Here is a 10,679-nt window from a genome sequence, read left to right on the forward strand (position 1 = left end):
GTCCTGGATTCGCTCCCCTCCAATGCAGAAGCATTTTATATTTAAGGTGAAGCTAAATTATGTCAGTCAGCCAACCTGTTCAGCTTCACAGTGTGTGTGTATGTGTGTGTGGACCTGAATGCCATGTAGTTTATATGGACATTGGTTTGTCAGGATAGTCTCATGTTATAGTTTTCAGTTGGTAAGCTCAGTGTGTGTGTATGTGTGTGTGTTTTATGGTCAGCTGCCCCAGTGTGATTCAGGAGGACCATATTGTATACGGAGACCTTGCATTATTGAATTGATGTAAACATCTGTTTGGATTCTTGTGACCTTGTAATTATTGGTTTGACCTCTGATAAATGTTGACTTGGCATCCCAGAACAAATTGGGAGAATAACATTTTAAATGTCGTCATAGTTAAAAATATAAAGATTTTGTCCTCTTTACAATTTTACTGCACAATATTTCTAATTCAACAGTTTAAAAGTTTCCAGAAAAAGTTTTTTTTTAATGACTGGAACCCTCTTAGGATCTTTTTTTTTTCTCCATTTATTACCTAATATATATATATACATGTTTATGTTTAATTTATTCTTTACAGTGTCAAAAACTTGACCTGATTTAAACAACAATATCCTCTTTGGAGAAGTGTACTGAGTGTTTTGCACCTTGCTCTTCATTCCTATCAATGCACAGGTGAGAAATTTAGCTAATTTGTACCGTAAATTTAAAAAAGGTTAGGATGTGTGTCTGTGTTGATCTGTCAAAAATGAATAAATTACATTTTCAGAATTACGAGGCTATAGATTACAATACAATTTATGTCATCATGGTGATTTTGGAAGCAGTGGAAGATTTCAAATTACCTTAAGACCTTTACCTTTAATATTTATTTTAAAACAAACATGAATTTCAATCCAGAAATTTCAACTTGAACATTTTTTTTAAATCAATGTCGATCTATATTTAACTTTTTTAAAAATCTTCTTTAATCTTAAAAGAAGAAGGTATGATATTTTATTTGAGAAGAAAATAAACCATTATTTGTTTTTTTTTTATCTGCTGTGTTTTTTACATAATTTTTTTTTTTCATAAGTTGTTTAAAAGTCTGGCATTTGCACAAATGACGATGAATCCCAGGGAAATATCCACATAAGTTTTTTTTGAGTTCTTGCTTTGCTTTCTCTATTATACCATAAATTATGTTTCTCACTATTTCAGGCAAAATAACTTTTTAAATATTCCCAGGCCGACCCCTCATCAGATGACAACAGCACATCACCTTTAAACAATGTGAAATGTCAGATGAAGACCGAATGTCTGATATGGATTACATACCAAAATCAGAATCTGCAGAAACTGATGAAGACCTAAGTCTAACATCAGATGCTAACATCTAAATGTTAGCATCCCTTTCAGCTTTCAACTCTTGAGTTAGACAAATTCAAGGAAACCTGATCAATACCCGATCTTACTTCATTCTTGCCAGACTACAGTTCTGTGTTTGATCCCAGCACATGGAAATGCTGGCTTCCTTTTAACACAGATGATATGGGTGATGACACACTTGAAACATTCAGCCCAGCCAAGTCTACCAAAGACTTGAACAATAAACCAAAATAAGCCTCACAAACAGGAATCCTCACAGCATATTATGGGTGTTAAAAACTACTGCTTTATAACCACAGAGCAAAATTTCACGCCATTTAAAAACACGATACACATCCTGAAATTGCTTATGCTTTTTCCCTTCTGGAGGACTCAAAAGAGCGCAAAGTTCTAGAAAAATATGAGAAACCAGGGAAACTTCAAACATAACTGAGGTTATGTTTGGGAAGTGGGAAAGGATTGTCGAAAGGTAAGAGAAATAGCAAAAACTGAAATGTTTATTTATTGTATGTTCTGCCAAGATATGTATGTTTGAAAGGAACTGTGGAGAAATTCTATTTTTTCGTGGTTTTATTTTCATCATTAGGACTTCTCTAGCATAAATATGAAGATACTGTCATAAATTATGAGAAAAGTCCTTTTTTATGGGCTTTCCTTAAGGCAACTCAAGCTGAAATGAACTTCACTGGGATCTGCTGTCTCAATGCACACACTTTTCATGAGCCTCAGCATAAAAGACTTTATTCAAATGACATTCATTTACTGTCTCATAAAAATGGGGAGATTAAACCAGTAACTTAGAATGCGACAAGATGCACATAAAGCTGTCGGATAAGGGAGTCAACAAACAGGTGGATGTGTGTCGACGGAGCACAGCACGTCTTTGTTACAATTTTCATTGATTTCTGGCAACCAGGGTTTTTTTGTGCACATGAAAGCTGGAAGCTGGAAAATCCTCAAGTTGCTTCTTGATCACTCATCTGAAAAAAATCCTTTTACCATCCTTGTAGCCATTAGCATCGTTGGTCCCACCGGAAGACAAGCCAGAGAGGAAAATCACAGAAAAAGCAAAAGGTCGCTCGCTGTTTTCTGTTACCGCTTCTATTTTAAATCCTGTGCACCATAACAGAAACAATCCGTGCCAAATCCCCACAGCAGGAGACAAACCGCTCTGTCTGCTTCTTATTGTTTCTGGAGACATGCTGTAGGATTCTGCTTCCTGGATCTGAAACAAAATTTCAAACAAATCTTCAACATCCTATATTTTGCCTTACTGTTCAATTTTGCATAAAATAAAACTATTTTTAGGACTTGACTTTATTATTTCCCGAGCAACCAGCTCTTGAGACAGTTTCTTGCGTACACAAACAAGTGAAGGCCGTTTTTGTTTAGATTCTTAACTTTAAGTCAGAAAAAGGTCAAGAATCACTCAGTGAAACCTGTATTGATTGTTTACTGAGCTTCTCAGTTACAGAGCTTTCATGTAGATGTGTGGGGGGAGCGAGGGAGGAGGGGACAGACTCAGCAGCCAAATGCTTTAAACACATGAACAGAAAACTAGAACTCTCTCACTCATCTGTCATCCAAAGTGCATCTTGACACCTAACAAAGACCCAGGCTGTACAGTGAGCCCTGAAGTAAGACTGTCCACATACACGTGCACACACGCAAGGGATAACCAAAGCTTTTCTGAAGAAGTGTGTTTAGTCTTTTATACAGTTCATAAAAGACTAAACACACAGACATCCTTGTATGTCTGTGCCAGTAATAGATCTAAAACTATTTAAGCACAGTACCAGAGAGTTATTATGGTGGTAACCAGTGGTGGGCACTACTAACTAAGAAGCTAGTTGCACTAACTCTAAAGCACTAATGTAGAACATTAGTTCCAGTAACACTGAAACTAATACTAAATGCTCTAAATTCAACCATGTCTATACCCTGTGTCAATGACACAACATGTGTCACAACATAATATATACTGCTCAAAAAAATAAAGGGAACACTCAAATAACACATCCTAGATCTGAATGAATGAAATATTCTCATTGAATACTTTGTTCTGTACAAAGCTGAATGTGCTGTTAACAAAATCACACAAAAATCATCAATGGAAATCAAATTTATTAACCAATGGAGGCCTGGATTTGGAGCCACACACAAAATTAAAGTGAAATGTTCCCTTTATTTTTTTGAGCAGTATATATTCTTATGTCAACCAGTAATTAAAATGATTTTTTTCCCAAGTGATAGTTTTGTCTTCTTATAGTGGCACCATGATAATCTCTCCTGTCGGATCAGTTTGAGCTCACAGACCAGGACAGTCATTAACAGCAATGCTAAAGAACAAACAACCTGTTACCATCAAACTTTATACTTTCAGTTCAGGAAATACATGTTGGAAAATATTGTATAGCAGGAAATAATCAGATTATTACTGCAGCTTTTTAAAAAAAGGCAATTAGCATTTTCAGACTGAAAATAAACCTTCCACTTTCTACTATCATTTGCCCTGTGAGTTCAGAACTACCGTATAAACCAACAGTGAGGCATATTTTGTGATTCAAACTTTGACAGAAAACTTTTCAAACTAAAACTGCAATCTTGATGAAAACTGGAAACACATCTAATGCTCCAATTAAAGATGGAACAAAAATTCCCACAGCTGGTATGAAGTTTACAGAAACTTTAGGAATAAATGTACCTAGCTGTAACTTGATTTATCTATGAAGTACCATTTTACATTAAGGGTCATATCAGAGCACTATTCAAGAGCAAGCAGCCTCAATTCAATGACAAATAGTCATTTTGAGTCATATTACATTAAAATGTTTGTATTTTACATGTAGATATAACTTCATTCATCTTTTCATTCAAAGACGAATGAAAAGATCTTAAGACTAAAAAAGTCTAACTTCAATTAAGGCAACACAGCACCTCTTGCATAGAGTTGGTCAGACAAAACTGACTGAAGAAAACCATCCTGGCATCATACAGGGTGAGCCACAATCTGCCTCTTCTTATAAACATATGAAGAGATTATAAAATTTTCAGGTAACACTTTATTTGAAGGGGTGTGCATAAGACTGACATGACACTGTCAAAAATATGACATAACACCTGTCATGAGCATAAAGAAGTCTTTATGAATGTTTATGAAAGTTGTCATGAAGAGTCATTCGGTAAATAATGACACTTTTAATGCAAAGTTGCTCTAAAAGTTGTATTAAACGTCCATTAAAAGTGCCAACTTTGCATGATTTTGTAAATTATGATAATTTAATGCAAAGTTGGCATTTTTAATGGACTTTCAATGTAGTTATTGTAGTTTTGCAGAGATGATGGAGGGACTCGGGCAACCAGTGGGTAACAATCCACGGTGTCACGAAGGGGAAATAATCCTGAAGACCAGGTCTTGAGCTTCACAAGGGATTTTCCAGGGCGTCACAAGTGAACACCTGAGAAAGAGGCAACAAGAACAAATTACTAGGAGAATCTTCAGAGGGAAAACACAGAGAACTAGGTCAGAATGGCTCAGAGTATCAGAAACTGGCAAACATTCAGGTGTTGAAGTGCTGGTAGACTGTTCCTCATATATTCCAGGATGATTGTCTTGTCACATGTGCGCTGACTGAGTCAGCGGGCACACCCTCCAAAGAGTGCAGCCTTCAGTCACCATCTACTGGATGAAGGGGGAAGCAGCAGGCAAACAGAGAAAAAACCCCACAAAGAAACAAAAACCCTGGTTCTCAACAAAAATACAATAACTTCACTCTGTGCAACTTGTTTTTAGTGAAAATAAACGGTTAATTAGTCATGAGAGCGAGTACCCTACTGTTCATCTCAGAAGCAATGCAACAGATTAGAGGTGAGGCAACTGAGTCATTTGACATTTAAGGGATTTTGCCCTTGGCTGTGCTCATTCTCTCGTGCTACTGTGCAAATATAACTGCAAGACATCATTTGCAAATGGATGTGTGAAATACAGGAAACTAACTGGTGAGAAGCTGCTTATCACTACTCAGAATGTGTAAAAGCAAAGCAGGTGCTCAGCAGTGAAACCAGAACATACCCAGTTAGCTTATTGTTGGGTTTCAGATGATGTAGCATCGGTGTCACTCAATGCAGATGGAGGACAAGAAGTCAGTTTACTTCCGTTAATCCAACATCAAAATGCCTAAAGTCTGAGTCGTGGACAGTTGTTCCAACTGATTTAATAGAGAGAAAAATAAACATTATTTTCATGTTTCAAAGGTAGTTGGCCACAAGGGAGTTAATTTAAAAAATCTTACTGAAAAAAAGGAGAAAAGTGAATCAACAATCTACAGCTAAAAACAGGAGGAGCTGAAACTAACAATGCCAGAGTTTGCAGTGCCCACTTTCTAACAGGTAACGATCGCATCGTTTAAATTGAATTTTCAGATGTTTTATTGGATACAGTTACTTAGAAGGACAATCATTCATATGTAAGGTAAGATATATTATTTTTACGCCCCAGGCTGGTAGTCCTCAGAGAGCTAATGTTGTTAGTAGCTAGCTCAGTGCCGAGTCACGGACAGAAAATATATTTATTCTGTGGGACTTTCATCCTAAAAAAAAGAAAAATAATAATAAATAAATAAAATCAATATAACCTACCCAGCCATACAGTCACAGAGAGCTGTGAATATTGTCCCATGTGGGGGAATGACCACGAACTATATTCGTGGTCAGACATGAACATGGGGGTTTCAGTAGGTCACTGCTAATGGTTGACCTACATTGGATCTGAATCCAGTGTCAACATTAACGTACAAATCCAGCATGAATTCGAGTTTACAGAAGCTAAATCAATTATTTACTAGGAGATCCAAGCACATAGAAATAATATGGGTTATTTTGTTGTTTGCATAGCACCGTTATCATAGACAAATTACTTAAAATAGCACAACTCACTACTCACCAGGTAGAAACAAGTCGACAGTCATTTAATGCTTCTTTTGATCCTAAGTGCTTGACCCAACCTGAAACTAAATGATTGTATGCTCCAGGCTTTTGAAAACTTTGTTCTGGCTTGTGGTATAATATGAGGTCTGCACCTCCAGATGGCTAGTTATGTGGATCGCCTCGACACCAAGTAAATCCTCAAGATTATAAGCAAAATTGTTTTTACCAAGATAATATGGATCATATCCTAAACATACACATATTTTTTTGAGATACCTCGTCTGTTCCAGCCCATTTAAGGCGTTATCGTACTCTCTGTGATCCATTTTGCTCTGTTTTGAACCAGAGAAATCCACGTCTCTGGAGCTCAGCAATAACAAGGTAATAGCTGGCTAGGTTGTAAACTTTATTAAAATTTCAGGCCCAAAGAAAGAGAACAGAGGGTTGATGGATGGAAGTTAATGTCAGTGGATGGAATTAGAATTTTTGAAAGACAGATTGAAGCTAAGTGTAACATATAAATTAATGTGTAGATCTTTATCCTACTAGCCAAGAAACTGTGCAAAGGTAAGCTAGAGGCAAAATAACATTTCAAGCAAATCAAAGAAAAGGTTTCCAGAAGACTCAATTTGAATAAAAAGGTTCGTTGGTCTGACGAGACCAAAACGGAACTTTTTGGTCACCAGACAAAACACTAAGTTTGACGGAAACCAAACACTGCACATCACTACAAACACATCATACTCATTGTAAAAACAGAATGAAGCATATGTACTGTAGGTGTGGGCAAGTCAATTCAACCAAGGTCACATCAGTTAATCAAGTCAATATACTGAAAGTGTTAATAAATAGATGTGACACTTTGGGGGCAATGGTAGTGACGGTGTTAGCCCTAAAATCAGTGGGTTGCCAGTTCAATCGCCACTCCGTCATTGTGTCCTTGGGCCAAACACTTCACCCACGTTGGATGTTGGTGTTGAATAGGTGTTGATAAGGGCCAGTGGTTATAAATAGAGACTGGTGTCTAATAGGGAGGTGGCTATAAAAGACAAATAAAAAAAATAGTCTGCTCTTAGAAGACAGACTCCCAGGTCTTCTGGTCTGATGTGAATCGTGGTATGATCTGAATCATCGCTCCTGATTAATCAAATGGCTGAATTACCACTTCAGTCAACGTTTCTAGAGTCTTGTAAATTAACTTTTTTTTCCTTTTGACTCAGGTGTGTTGAAGCAGAGACATAGCTAAAAGTTGCCAATGCTAACCACAGTACTCATTAACATATGGTTGTCAGATTTCTGCTAAATAACCTTTTCTTTGCTTTGTAATTAAGTAGCGTTCATGGCACAAAGACTAGAAAAATATTTGACTATCATTCTTAAAGTAAAATCAGAATCAGCTAAAATCAGTATTGGCAGTTCAGCAAACCCTGATGGGTGCATCACTTTCCAGTCATTGCTTCTGGAAACAGGAAGAGTGGATCATGACAGGTGGTAAGTAAGAACTTGATAACCCGCGAGGAAACAGGTGGTCAGGGAAGAACTGCATCATCCTTACTCACATTTTTGCATCTTATAAATATTGATAAATTAATAGCTTCTTCCATCTGGTGTGTGTGTTCTAGGCTGTTGCTCTGGTACAAGGATATCCGTTTCATTCCTGCCAGGAGGTGTTGAACAATCTCCTCACTGCTGCTTCCCCCTTTTTACCTCCCATCCAACAAACTAGGTGACTGAGCAACGCTGCTAACTTGCAACATTCACTCACTGATCCTTTCAAAAAAAAAAAAAAAAGAATTTACCGAGTGTTCCTCTCTGTGATCCTGAACTAACTTGTGTAAACCCAGCCAAAAAAAAAAGAGGATAGGAGAGGGAACTTCAGTCGACTATTTTCACAGGATGTTGACATCCCAGGAGCAGACGCTTCTGTCACTGTAATAGCTTGTTAATTAGAGTATGGGGCGCGACGAGACAGAGAGAAGAAAGGCTCTTTTCGGGTGCCTCCTGCTGTGCTTCAAATGTGTAATGCAGCGCAGCTGGAGTCATCACGCCCACTTTCAACTGCCCTGTCTCTCTCCTTCTGCTTTGATTTTCCTCTCCCTAGAAAAGGCTTCTTTCAGCTGACAAGATTGGCTTGTTGTGTCTCTACAAGCTCAGAGTAGAATATCCGCGCTAAGCTCCGACTTCCGAGGTCATTTTGCACATTAATCTACCAAAATCTCCTACAAGAGAGTGCCTCCATGCCTTTGAAACGATCTGCAACCGACACTGCCTCTGTGTGTTAAGAAAATAAATCAGCCTTGTGATAAAAGCAAAGAAGTAATTAAATGGGCTAATAGACCTTATTAGCTATTCATCAGCTGCAACTGCATTCAAACTTCTCCCTGAGGTGCAGTGTTCCTCTCCAACAGGAAAAGTCTTTGAAACAGGTAGCATGGCATCTTTCTGAATACCAAACAGCTCAGACTGTGTGTTTTTTTTTCTTTCTTTCTCCCCCCCACCCCACTCCACAACACTCCTGCTCATCCATGTGAATCATTTGACAACAGAGCAGCCATTTTTCACGGTCGGCTAATTCAGCACAATGCCTGTGAGGGAGGTAGACAAGGAGAGCTGCAGGGAGAATGTCACGGGTATTTGAGAAAGGTTAGACAGAAAGGAGAGAGTGTTGTGATCACATGCGCCATTCATCACTTTTCTGCCGCCCAGTACTTATGTGGAGGTCTGTTTCCCTCCAAGTGGAGGTGTGTGTAGTCATATTTTCAAGGTGGATCTGCTTTTTCTTGTTGTTTCTCTTACTTAAAATGCCTCATGATGTTTTCCATGTTTCATACCATCTCCCAACAGTTTAAAGTATCCTGTTCTAAGATCTGCTGTCTACAGAAAGGAAATGTGGTTATAGCTAATGATATTTATCTTATTATCTAATGTCTGCCATATCATCTATCGCTTAGGAAGTTATTTTTAGTTATGTTGCTTTGATCAAAGGATTGTAAGTTGTTGTATTTCAAAGGGGTCAGTATGCCAAAATGAGGATTAGAATTACAAGTAAAGACAATAAGGTATGGCAATTAGTAGTTCCTCTGCTGTTATTAGCACAGACAGGTTGGTGTTAGCATTGAATAGGCAAACAACTAGAATGCTTAGGCTGGTCACCCACTGGATTATCTTCTTACTTTCCTGGCTGGTAAACTGTGAATCATACTTTCTTTATTGGAAGAAAACTTTATCAAGACGAATGGTTAGCATGTTGTTTTGATAGTTTACTATAACCCAATATGGCACCATGTGTCAATATTCTGTATAATATGGAGCTAAAGTATCTGACTGCAGCTTGGCTAAAGATTGATTCCACCTAATTGTTCAATACTTTGACAAATCTCGGTAACATTTTATTTGAAGGGGGTTGAATAAGACTGTCATGACACTTTCATAAACATAACACGTGAAATGAACATTAATAAGCCTTCCTGAATATTTATGACTGTTGTCATAAAGCGTCATTCGGTAAATTATGACACTTTTAATACAAAGTTGACATTATCCAAAATGTCTTTATGACAACTTGACATTAACCAAGAAATCATTACTGTTTAAACTTTACCTTTAATAACATAAAATTACCTGATTTTTAAAGTGCAATCAGTAATACTTTTATAACAAATTTATATCAGTAATGATTTCTTGGTTAATGTCAAGTTGTCATAACAAAGACATTTTGAATAATGTCAACTTTGTATTAAAAGTGTCATAATTTACCGAATGACTCTTTATGACAACAGTCATAACTATTCATGAAGGCTTATTCATGTTCATGACAGTGTCATGTCAGTCTTATTCACACCCCCTTCAAATAAAGTGTTACCCAAATCTCTAATTAGCTCTAATTTTAAGACTTCAATACTCCAACTTTTCAAACATGGACTAGATTCTTCACTAAAAGCTGAATATTTAAAACCTAGTTTGTGATTTGTAAGACCTTTATTTGATTCATCTTCATATCTCCAAACTTTACAACTTTCATACATATGATGAGAGGGAAGACCAGAGAAAGGCCACATAGTTGATTTGATCAATACTCTTCAAAGGTTATGCTTGCTACATGAGCAGTACATGACAAAATAATTTTTTGTGTGGGCATTTGTTGTTAATTTGAACTTTCTGCTATAGTAGGTTAGTTTTTACAGGCATGTGGACAACTGAACAAAATGAATGCTTTATATCAGGTCCCTTTTTAGTTGAACTACAAAGTCTACATAAGTGGCACCTGGTTGACAGCCACCACTAGAAGGTGAAGCTTCCAGCAATTATTTTCGGTATAGTTCTGTTTTCAAGTATTATCCCTTATAAAAGTCAGAAAAAAATATATATCCTGTCTTGGATAG

This window comes from Poecilia formosa, unplaced genomic scaffold (genome assembly GCF_000485575.1).
Source record: "Poecilia formosa unplaced genomic scaffold, Poecilia_formosa-5.1.2 Scaffold378, whole genome shotgun sequence".
In the NCBI taxonomy this organism is placed as follows: Eukaryota; Metazoa; Chordata; class Actinopteri; order Cyprinodontiformes; family Poeciliidae; genus Poecilia; species Poecilia formosa.